This window comes from Trifolium pratense, linkage group LG5, assembly GCF_020283565.1.
Source record: "Trifolium pratense cultivar HEN17-A07 linkage group LG5, ARS_RC_1.1, whole genome shotgun sequence".
Classification (NCBI taxonomy): Eukaryota; Viridiplantae; Streptophyta; class Magnoliopsida; order Fabales; family Fabaceae; genus Trifolium; species Trifolium pratense.
The window spans coordinates 14424265-14435075 of record NC_060063.1 but is presented as its reverse complement, the minus strand read 5'-3'; positions in this window follow the sequence as shown (position 1 = coordinate 14435075).

Genomic DNA, 10811 nt, shown 5'->3' with positions numbered 1-10811 from the left:
TGGGTAAAAATGGGAATTTGTGGATGTTTGATCCAAGAACAATGTGTTATATGAGTTTCGAGTAAAATGTATAGATCTCTTACTTTATGACGTGTTTTGATGTAGATCTAAGAATCAATCCGTCCTTTTGTGTTTATATATATGTTATGTACATGAAAACAAACTTATTTGGGATTTGTAACATCAAAAAGGGGGTTTTTGGGTCAAATAAGTGAGTTTTGGACCATTTTTCGTATGAACATTAGATCTATCACGCGCAGCGTGGCCTTTCACGCCCCCAGCGTGACTGTCCCTCAGCACTCACGCGCAGCGTGATCCCCATCACGCCCACCGTAATCCTTTTGGAAATGTTGCTGGTCGTCTCGGGTAGCATGATTCTTATCACGCGCAGCGTGATCATTTCCACGCGCGGCGTAGCCTTGTGTCACGCGCAGCGTGAACCTTTCACGCCCAGCGTAGTTCAACTTGAACTGTGTTGACTGTTGACTTTTGGGTTGACCGTTGACTTTTGACCTATTGACGGTTTATGCAACCGGAACCTATTTTACTCAGTTTTTTGCATAGATTCCGATTCCGGAGTTTGTTTTGTGAGATAATGCATGCTTAATACAATTGACTTATATTATTAGTATTGTGTTAAAATGTGAGTAAACGCATTGTATGTGTTGATGAAATATTGATGGTATGTGTGAAATATAATTGTTGTTGATGATTGTTGATGATGTTTGTTTAAATATCAAAGAAGAATATTAAGGTGTAAATCAACTTAATAAAGAAGAATATTAGGAATTATATTGTAATCCTAATAAAGAAGGATATTAGAATTATGTTATTCTAATAAAGAAGAATATTAAGGTATAGTGTTATCTTAATAAAGAAGTAATGTTGGATAGTGTTCCACATTAGTAAAGGAAGAGCTTAATGCTAATTAAAATGATTGTGTGAGGGTATTCATGAAAACATACATGCATTCATGAATTATATTAGGGATATTGGATATTCCAATAAAGAAGGATATCGGATTATATTTATCCGATAAAGAAGGATATTAGAGGTGAGATACTCTAATAAAGAAGATGGTACCACATGCATTAGATATGTCTAGGGTGACATAGCATGAGTTGTGGCATTAGATTGCATTAGGATTATATGTACATTAAGTGATAATTGGTGTGTGACACATATCTGGAACTTGTGATGAATTGTCTATACTTGCTAGATGATGTGTTGATTACAATTATATTGTAATCTATAATTGATTGAAGTGTTAGATGTTTTATTAACTCTAAATGATACTTCCATGTGTTGATGCCTAATAATCTTATAATTGAACTAAGATTGAGAATGTATGCTTGTGATGCTTTGTTGTTTGTAAATGATGTTTTGATTACAATTATCTTGTAATCTATTATTGAATGAAGATATTAATGTATATTTGTGAGTTAGAATATGCATGATAATAATGATGAAGTATGAGTATATTTCTCACACTAGTATGTTGATGTTTATGTTATCTAACTCTCCGTTTAGTGTTTAATTATTCACTATTTAAGTAAGATAGTAACTTTAAGTTATTTATCGAGAGTTTTAGTTAACGCGCGAGTTAGTGAGAGTTAACGTGAGTTGGGCCAAGCTATTGGGCTTGAGGCCCATTGGGCCTTGTGAGCTAGAGGGGGGCGCTATTTAGCCCTTGTAGTGAGAGAAAGAGTTCATTTTTTCTTGTTTTGGGAGAATGAAGAGAGAAGGGAGAGCATGGAGCTAGAGCAAGAGCTTGGAGATGGGATTCGAGGAGAAATATTCGGGAGTTCGTCGATCTAAGGTAAGAGAGTAGATTTCATATTCGTTGATGACCCGAGGAAGGGGAGAATGTCGATTTCTCCTCACCCGAACTTCCTCCACCCCATTTTCGTTTTAGTTTGGAATGGATTTTCTTGATGGAAATCGTTTCTAAGGTTCTTAATATGTTTAACATACTTTTAACATGATTAATGAACGGATTTAATGGGTAAAAAACGAGTTTATGAAAGATTAAACTCAAGAACTTTGTGTTCTTGAGAGTTTTGATGAAAAAGTGTTCAATCTTTACTTTTTCGATGTTTTTGATGTAGATCTGAGAAATGAATTGTCCTTTTGTGTTTATCCATGTTTGTTATGCTTGAATACAAACTCTTTTGGGATTTATAACATGAAAAATGGGATTTTTGGGCGTTTTTGTGTAGAAAATGCAAGTTTTTCCGCCCCAGGCACAATAATTTCCGCCTGAAACGGCAGAACAGTGAGCAGCCAGCCTTTCAGAAGTTTTTCCGCCCCAGGCGTAAACATTTCCGCCTCAGGCGTAAACTTCCGCCCCAAACGTAAATATTTCCGCCCCAGGCGGAAATACTGCAGATTTCACAAATTTTCATCTGCTGTCCTCCTTTGCATGTATTTTCAAATCAGTGTCTTATTCTTCATGATAATGATTGATTGCTTGTTGATGAAGAATGATGTGTTGATGAATTGTTGATTATATTTGTGAATTATAATTGTTGTTGATTGTTGATGATGTTTGTTTAAATATCAAAGAAGTATATTAAGGTGTTAATCAACTTAATAAAGAATGATATTAGAGTATGTTATTCTAATAAAGAAGTATATCGAATTATGTTATTCGATAAAGACGGATATTAAGGTATTGATTATCTTAATAAAGACGGACGTTGGATAGTGTTCCACGTTATTGTTGATGGGCTATATGCCAAAATTGTTGATGGATATATTCATGAGTTTTGAGTGCATGCATCATGAATATTTAGGGATATTGGCTTGTCCAATAAAGAAGGATATCGAACTATATTTGTTTGATAAAGACGGATATCGGAGGTGAGATACTCTGATAAAGACGATGGTACCACATGCATTAGAGGTGTCTAGAGGACATAACATGAATGTGAAGCATTAGATTGCATTAGGGATTATGTGTGCATTTTATGATAAATGATGTTTGACACATACTTGGTAAATGTTGATTGTTAATCCGTATGTGAGGAGCAGAGTCCGTCATGACTATAAAATGAACAACGCAGGGTCCGTCATGACCATAATCTGAACAATGTATTTGTTGATGTTTTGGTATTGTCCGAGACGACGTGAAACTATATGTTTGGTGTATTTTGTGGATGATTGATTATGTGATAATTGTTGACGTATAAGTGATGTTTGAATTATAATTTGTCTAGTAGATTATAATGGAATGATAGATGTTGGTGAATATGTATAGATGTATGATATATGCATGAGTATGAAGAAGTGTTTAAGTACCGTTTTACTTACACTTATATTTTGAGTATGTTGTCTAACTCTCTTTTATGTGTTATGTGTTGGACCGTTGGGGGTCCAGATTTTAGAGGATTTTGTGGTATTCGATGTCGAGTCGTCAGTGAAGCTCCGCTCTGATTGTGACACGGGAACAGGGGTTTTATATTGTATATAGAGTCTCCTTATCTAGGTTGTTTTGTATAATCAATAAATATATTATTTGATTTAAGATTTGTATAAACAAGTATTTTTACTAATTAACTAAATTAGTATTATTTTGATTGAAGAATGTAATACTCGAACCACAACTTTTATAATATCGAACATTACTTTCCGTTGCGTATTTTGAAAAAGATTTTACTAAAGGTAGAAATATTTAAATAATGGGTTTGGGTGTTACAATTGGTATCAGAGCCCCGTTGTCTTCGGACTGTGTGGGTTATGTGTCGATCAGAGCAGGTCTGTGCAGTCAGACCAAGTGAGTATTGTGTGTCAGTCGTGTTTGTCTAACAATTTTGTTGTGTTTGTTTTGTGAAATCACTTATGTTGTTCATTTAGGAACTATGAGTGGTGTGAATTGGATTAATCGATCCATTCTTTTGTTGAGTAGTGGTGTGAGTGCTATACTTCTATGTTTATAATAGTTGTATATGCTTAGAGTTTAACCTTTGTGTAGTTTAAACTTGATTGATTGATGCTTATTTGTTAATTGTGATGATCCGGCATGATGTAAAACTGCATGTGACGATCCGGCATGATATAAAACTGCATGTGGTAATGATTTGAAATAATTTTAAAAACTAATATTATTTCTTGAAGATTTTGATGAAAATATAGAGTTATTTTTTTTTGGGTGAGTGAAAATTAATTTTCAAAATGGTGAGAAGAGTAGGATATTAATGTGTCCTGGTATGTGTTTGTTATATGTTTGTTTATAACATGTGCTAAATGATTACTAGGCATTTGAATTGCTATGCGTTTTATGAGTAAAAACATGAAGATCTCATAATCCTATGTTGTAATTGTGATGCATGATTCTAATTGTACTTTCAAGTCTATAATGATGTTATATGCTTGAAGTTTTGAATTTTGTGGATCGGTGAGTCGAGAAAACGAGATTCTAGTGGGCGTAAGTTCAAAACCGTAGCAGAGCACCCTGATCTTTGGATGTGCTCGCTAGGCGAAGAATGAACCTCGCTGAGTCTCGCTAAGTCTTGCTAAATCCTGTGAATGTTTTTGACTTGTCTCGCCGGGAGCTCGCTAGCTTTTGCTAAGCGAGGGAGTCAGACAAGAAATTTATTTTGTTGATGTCTTGTCCTAAGTTGATTGAATGTGAAATTTTTGTCTTGTGTTTGTTAGGACGGAAATAAATGTGAATATGAATTATTGCTATGCAATGTTCATTTTTCTTTTGTTGTTTTGATTTCCTAACTTTGAGAAGTGAAGGAAGTATAGGTTACTTGGATGCTTGCATGATTTTGTGTGAGTGTTTAGGTATCGTGGGTTAGGTTTTGTCCCCTGTATGCGACATGCGTATAAACGATGTCGATACTAGTTTCTTCTTAGGAAGAATATGTTTAGAGACGATAGAACCGTTAGGTGTGAGCACCAGAAGTTCTAGTGGAAGAGTGTAGGTGGGTTTGAGATAAGTGGGGGAGAAGGTTATATCCCTCCGAGATGTTTCGATCGTGAGAAGATGAGATGAGTAGAGATGTTCTTGAAGCGGAATATTCAGGAATTGGCGACGTTGTTCGAAGTGGAATGAATGGGCGCAACAATTTGTGAGAAACTATTAGAAGAGGAGTTGTCGGACCAAGTGTTTCGCCGTGAGGCGTTAGTGAGATTGGTTAAGTGAGATGAAGAGTATTCGGAATGATTGGAAATCGTGTGTTGCACTAAAAGTATGGAGGCGTGTTTTGTGGACCAAAGTTGAAGTACCTGTTTGATCGAAATGAGTCGAATATGAAGGAGAGGGAGTGATTAAGATTCTTGAGGAGGTGATGATTTTGAAGTAAGTTGTCATCCAAGTGGATCGGATGTTGTACCGGATTCTTGAGTAAGAAGCTTTATGTGAGTCGTGCATATGGTAGTAGGATGAATTGGTTGAACAATTTGGAGTTCTAAGTCTAGTGTGTGGAGTGACTTTCGGAAGAGATTTGAGAAGCTTAGAGAAAGAGATGTGAAGATTAGTGAACCGTTGGTGTTAATTAATCGATGAAGGGAAGTAGGTTTTAAAGTAAATGAGAATGTAATTGAGAAATATCATAATAGGAGGTCATGTTGGAAGTGACTTGTGTTAGGTGAGAGTTTGCGAAAAGGATTACCGCACATGTGAGTAGATGTTGTGTTTGAGCACGTATAGTAAGGAGTTGAAGGTAATGCCTAAGGTAAGTGTCAGAGAGCATTTGGTAGTGCCCACAAGATAAGAGTGAGTAAGTATTTGCTAGAAAATTTGGATTTATGGAATTGGAAGGTTAGTGGAGACTAGTGTCGTTAGATGCATCGTGGATGTTGATGTGGTATGGTCGTAATCGGTGACAATGAAGTAAAGGATTTTGGATTGTTTCATCATGGATGATGGAACGGTAGTGACTTGGTTTATAACTTAAAATGTATTTTTTTTTACGAGAATTTTAGAAATTTTCTAGAGATGTCATATTAGAATTAGATCGTATGACGAGTATTTGGAGCTTTGTGGATTTAATTCAAGAGTTTGATTTTGGTATCGAATGTACTAAGGAGGAGTTTAAAGATAGCTATCCAAAGAGAGATGATGATTGGTAGAGGTCGGAGGTGAATAAGAAACCGATGGGTGAATAAACAGAGAATAGTATGCTTGTTGCAATGCAAGATGATTTGTGGGCGAATTGAAGATGCCGTTTTGGAACCAATGAGATAGAAGTGATGATTGTTGGAGAACCAATTTGAGGCGGTGGTATAATTTTGAAGCAGCGAATTACTAAGGAATTAATGAGGAGTGGTATTAGGAAATGGTTGCGTTAAGGAATGCAAAGGTTGGATGAGAGATTACTCGGGAACGGAATAGTCGTATTGGATTCGACTCAATGATTGGAGATATGTGAGAAAAGGAATTTGACGGTTAGAGACGGTAGTTTTTAACATGTGTCAATGAAGTTTGAGAATGTGGGTCATCAAGTGATTGTTGGAATTGAATTATCGAGTGATATGTTGGAATAAGATTCGAATATGAATAAGTGATGTAACACGGTTAAGTGATTCATGAGGGAATCAAAGATTTATAGGATTTGGGGAGTTGTGGAAGTATTCCACGGAAGTATCTTTCGGAGAGTGCTCGATTGGTTGTACCTGTTTTAGGGTAACGTTGTGAGGCCGTAGAATGCGTCTGTGGATGTTTCGTGCGAAGTTGACGTTTTAGCGGTTTGATAAGAATGGTTTATGCCGATATCATGATTGTTGACTATCTATCGACAAATTGAGGAACTGGCCGTCCTTGATCTCTTGTTGATAAATGGACAAAAATTGTGTTGGATGGGATAAACTAATTTTGTCAAACTTGGTAATGTGTAGTGTTTTGAGCGTTTCGTTGGAGGGTCGGATACAGGAGTTATCTGGAGTTGTTTTAGACGCGTAATTTTCGAGGGCGAAAATCTTTTTAAGTAGGGGAGAGTTGTAACGACCCAAATTTATTATTCACTATTTAAGTGTTTAATTATTTGGTGATGTGGTTTTTTAGTAAGATAGTAACTTTAAGTTATTTATCGAGAGTTTTAGTTAACGCGCGAGTTAGTGAGAGTTAACGTGAGTTGGGCCAAGCTATTGGGCTTGAGGCCCATTGGGCCTTGTGAGCTAGAGGGGGGCGCTATTTAGCCCTTGTAGTGACAGAAAGAGTTCATTTTTTCTTGTTTTGGGAGAATGAAGAGAGAAGGGAGAGCATGGAGCTAGAGCAAGAGCTTGGAGATGGGATTCGAGGAGCAATCTTCGGGAGTTCGTCGATCTAAGGTAAGAGAGTAGATTTCATATTCGTGGGTGACCCGAGGAAGGGGAGAATGTCGATTTCTCCTCACCCGAACTTCCTCCACCCCATTTTCGTTTTAGTTTGGAATGGATTTTCTTGATGGAAATCGTTTCTAAGGTTCTTAATATGTTTAACATGCTTTTAACATGATTAATGAACGGATTTAATGGGTAAAAAACGAGTTTATGAAAGATTAAACTCAAGAACTTTGTGTTCTTGAGAGTTTTGATGAAAAAGTGTTCAATCTTTACTTTTTCGATGTTTTTGATGTAGATCTGAGAAATGAATTGTCCTTTTGTGTTTATCCATGTTTGTTATGCTTGAATACAACTCTTTTGGGATTTATAACATGAAAAATGGGATTTTTGGGCGTTTTTGTGTAGAAAACGCAAGTTTTTCCTCCCCAGGCACAATAATTTCCGCCTGAAACGGCAGAACAGTGAGCAGCCAGCCTTTCAGAAGTTTTTCCGCCCCAGGCGTAAACATTTCCGCCTCAGGCGTAAACTTCCGCCCCAAACGTAAATATTTCCGCCCCAGGCGGAAATACTGCAGATTTCACAAATTTTCATCTGCTGTCCTCCTTTGCATGTATTTTCAAATCAGTGTCTTATTCTTCATGATAATGATTGATTGCTTGTTGATGAAGAATGATGTGTTGATGAATTGTTGATTATATTTGTGAATTATAATTGTTGTTGATTGTTGATGATGTTTGTTTAAATATCAAAGAAGTATATTAAGGTGTTAATCAACTTAATAAAGAATGATATTAGAGTATGTTATTCTAATAAAGAAGAATATCGAATTATGTTATTCGATAAAGACGGATATTAAGGTATTGATTATCTTAATAAAGACGGACGTTGGATAGTGTTCCACGTTATTGTTGATGGGCTATATGCCAAAATTGTTGATGGATATATTCATGAGTTTTGAGTGCATGCATCATGAATATTTAGGGATATTGGCTTGTCCAATAAAGAAGAATATCGAACTATATTTGTTTGATAAAGACGGATATCGGAGGTGAGATACTCTGATAAAGACGATGGTACCACATGCATTAGAGGTGTCTAGAGGACATAACATGAATGTGAAGCATTAGATTGCATTAGGGATTATGTGTGCATTTTATGATAAATGATGTTTGACACATACTTGGTAAATGTTGATTGTTAATCCGTATGTGAGGAGCAGAGTCCGTCATGACTATAAAATGAACAACGCAGGGTCCGTCATGACCATAATCTGAACAATGTATTTGTTGATGTTTTGGTATTGTCCGAGACGACGTGAAACTATATGTTTGGTGTATTTTGTGGATGATTGATTATGTGATAATTGTTGACGTATAAGTGATGTTTGAATTATAATTTGTCTAGTAGATTATAATGGAATGATAGATGTTGGTGAATATGTATAGATGTATGATATATGCATGAGTATGAAGAAGTGTTTAAGTACCGTTTTACTTACACTTATATTTTGAGTATGTTGTCTAACTCTCTTTTATGTGTTATGTGCTGGACCGTTGGGGGTCCAGATTTTACAGGATTTTGTGGTATTCGATGTCGAGTCGTCGGTGAAGCTCCGCTCTTATTGTGACACGGGAACAGGGGTTTTATATTGTATATAGAGTCTCCTTATCTAGGTTGTTTTGTATAATCAATAAATATATTATTTGATTTAAGATTTGTATAAACAAGTATTTTTACTAATTAACTAAATTAGTATTATTTTGATTGAAGAATGTAATACTCGAACCACAACTTTTATAATATCGAACATTACTTTCCGTTGCGTATTTTGAAAAAGATTTTACTAAAGGTAGAAATATTTAAATAATGGGTTTGGGTGTTACACAAGTCCTTAAGATAAGGAAACTAGAATTCTCTTGGTCAGTGGTACGTTGAGCAAAGGGAAGCCTCTTGGTCAATAGTACCTTGAGCAAGGAAGTCTTCGACTAGGTGTCTAAGAAAGGAGTCTATAACTTCGTGTTTAAGCCATTGTAATCTTGTTTATTATAGTGTTAAGTATAACACAAAGTTTTTATACTGGTTCATCCCACAAATGAGAGTATTCTAATCTTCTTGCACTTTCAAAGGAGTTCGCTATAATCAATGAAGATTACAAATGCCTAAACTTCAAAAATTTATGACTTCCTGCTGCTCAAGTACCTCATACTTAAGACTTCTTTGCTAAAACACTCTTGCTTATGACTTCCTTGCCCATACACACTAGCCTAGGACGTCTTTGTTCAAGCACACTTGCAATAGACTTCTTAAAGTACAAATTTAAGAGAGTTTGGAATTAAACACTTGATATACTATCAGCGGTGTGTTATCCCATATTTTAGCTCGAGCTAAAATATGCTTTTATCTCTGGTACCAAGAGCATTAACTCTGTTAAAGTACATTAATTATGACTTTCATAATGTAAGGCTTTAAATGTCTTCAAGAACAAGAGAGATTATCTCTAATCATCTCATTTATGAAGATTAAGGGTAATGTCTTCAAGAACAAGAGAGTTCTAATGGAAAGTATTCTGAAAAGAATTGATTCGTTGTCCAATTTCTAAGTTTAAAAGGTAAAAGAAGTAGCTTTGTTTCCTTTGCTATCAGGAAATTTTACCTTTCGATCAATTGGTGTTCGATTGTAGTTAAGGAAATCGAAACACTTATGATTGTGGACTTAGAGTATTTTTCCATCTTTCAAATATGATTCGATTTCGACAGTTGCAGCGTTTCAAGGCATTGTTTCATTTCAAATGAAGAAGGATGCGTGGTAGAAGACTATTAGTTTAACGTTAAGTAGCAGTTACTTTTGTTTTCTATAAATAGTAGTTTGTAAGTCGAAATAAGGGTCACAATTCTCATACACAAATTCTCAAAAAACTCAAAGTATCCATGCTACAGTGAGAAAAGAGTACTTCGAGAAACATGTATGAATCAATGAACCACTTTACATTATTTGTAAACCTTTACATTTCAAATGCAATTTAATCTTTTCAAAGTCTTTACTTTCCAAGTCTTTATCTTCTTGCATTTAAATGGTTCTCTCATTCGAGTGAACTTTCTTGTCATTTATCTTTGATTTATGATTTACATGTTTCGTTTTCATAAACTTTACTTTACAAACTTCGCATTCAAAACCTTTTGCTTTAAATAAACTTTTTATTGCAAATTAATGTCATATTCAATGAAGAACATTCAAAACTCTTTTAATCTAACGCACAAACACTTGTCCCGAGATTTACTAGTTGATCTCTCAAGTAATTAATTTAAACTAGCGGTTGTTTACCAAAAATCAGTGTAAACACGGTGTTCACAAAATACAACGTGGATACAAGACTTAACACTTAAATTCTAATTAATATACAAAGTTTGTAAGAATTCCTATGTGTTTTTGACAGTTTTGATTTTGGTAGAGATTTAGCGTTTCAGAGTCTGTAAGTTTTGATATTGTTCTTCAACTAGATTTATATGCAGAAGAAATATATCTATTGAAGATGACCGTTG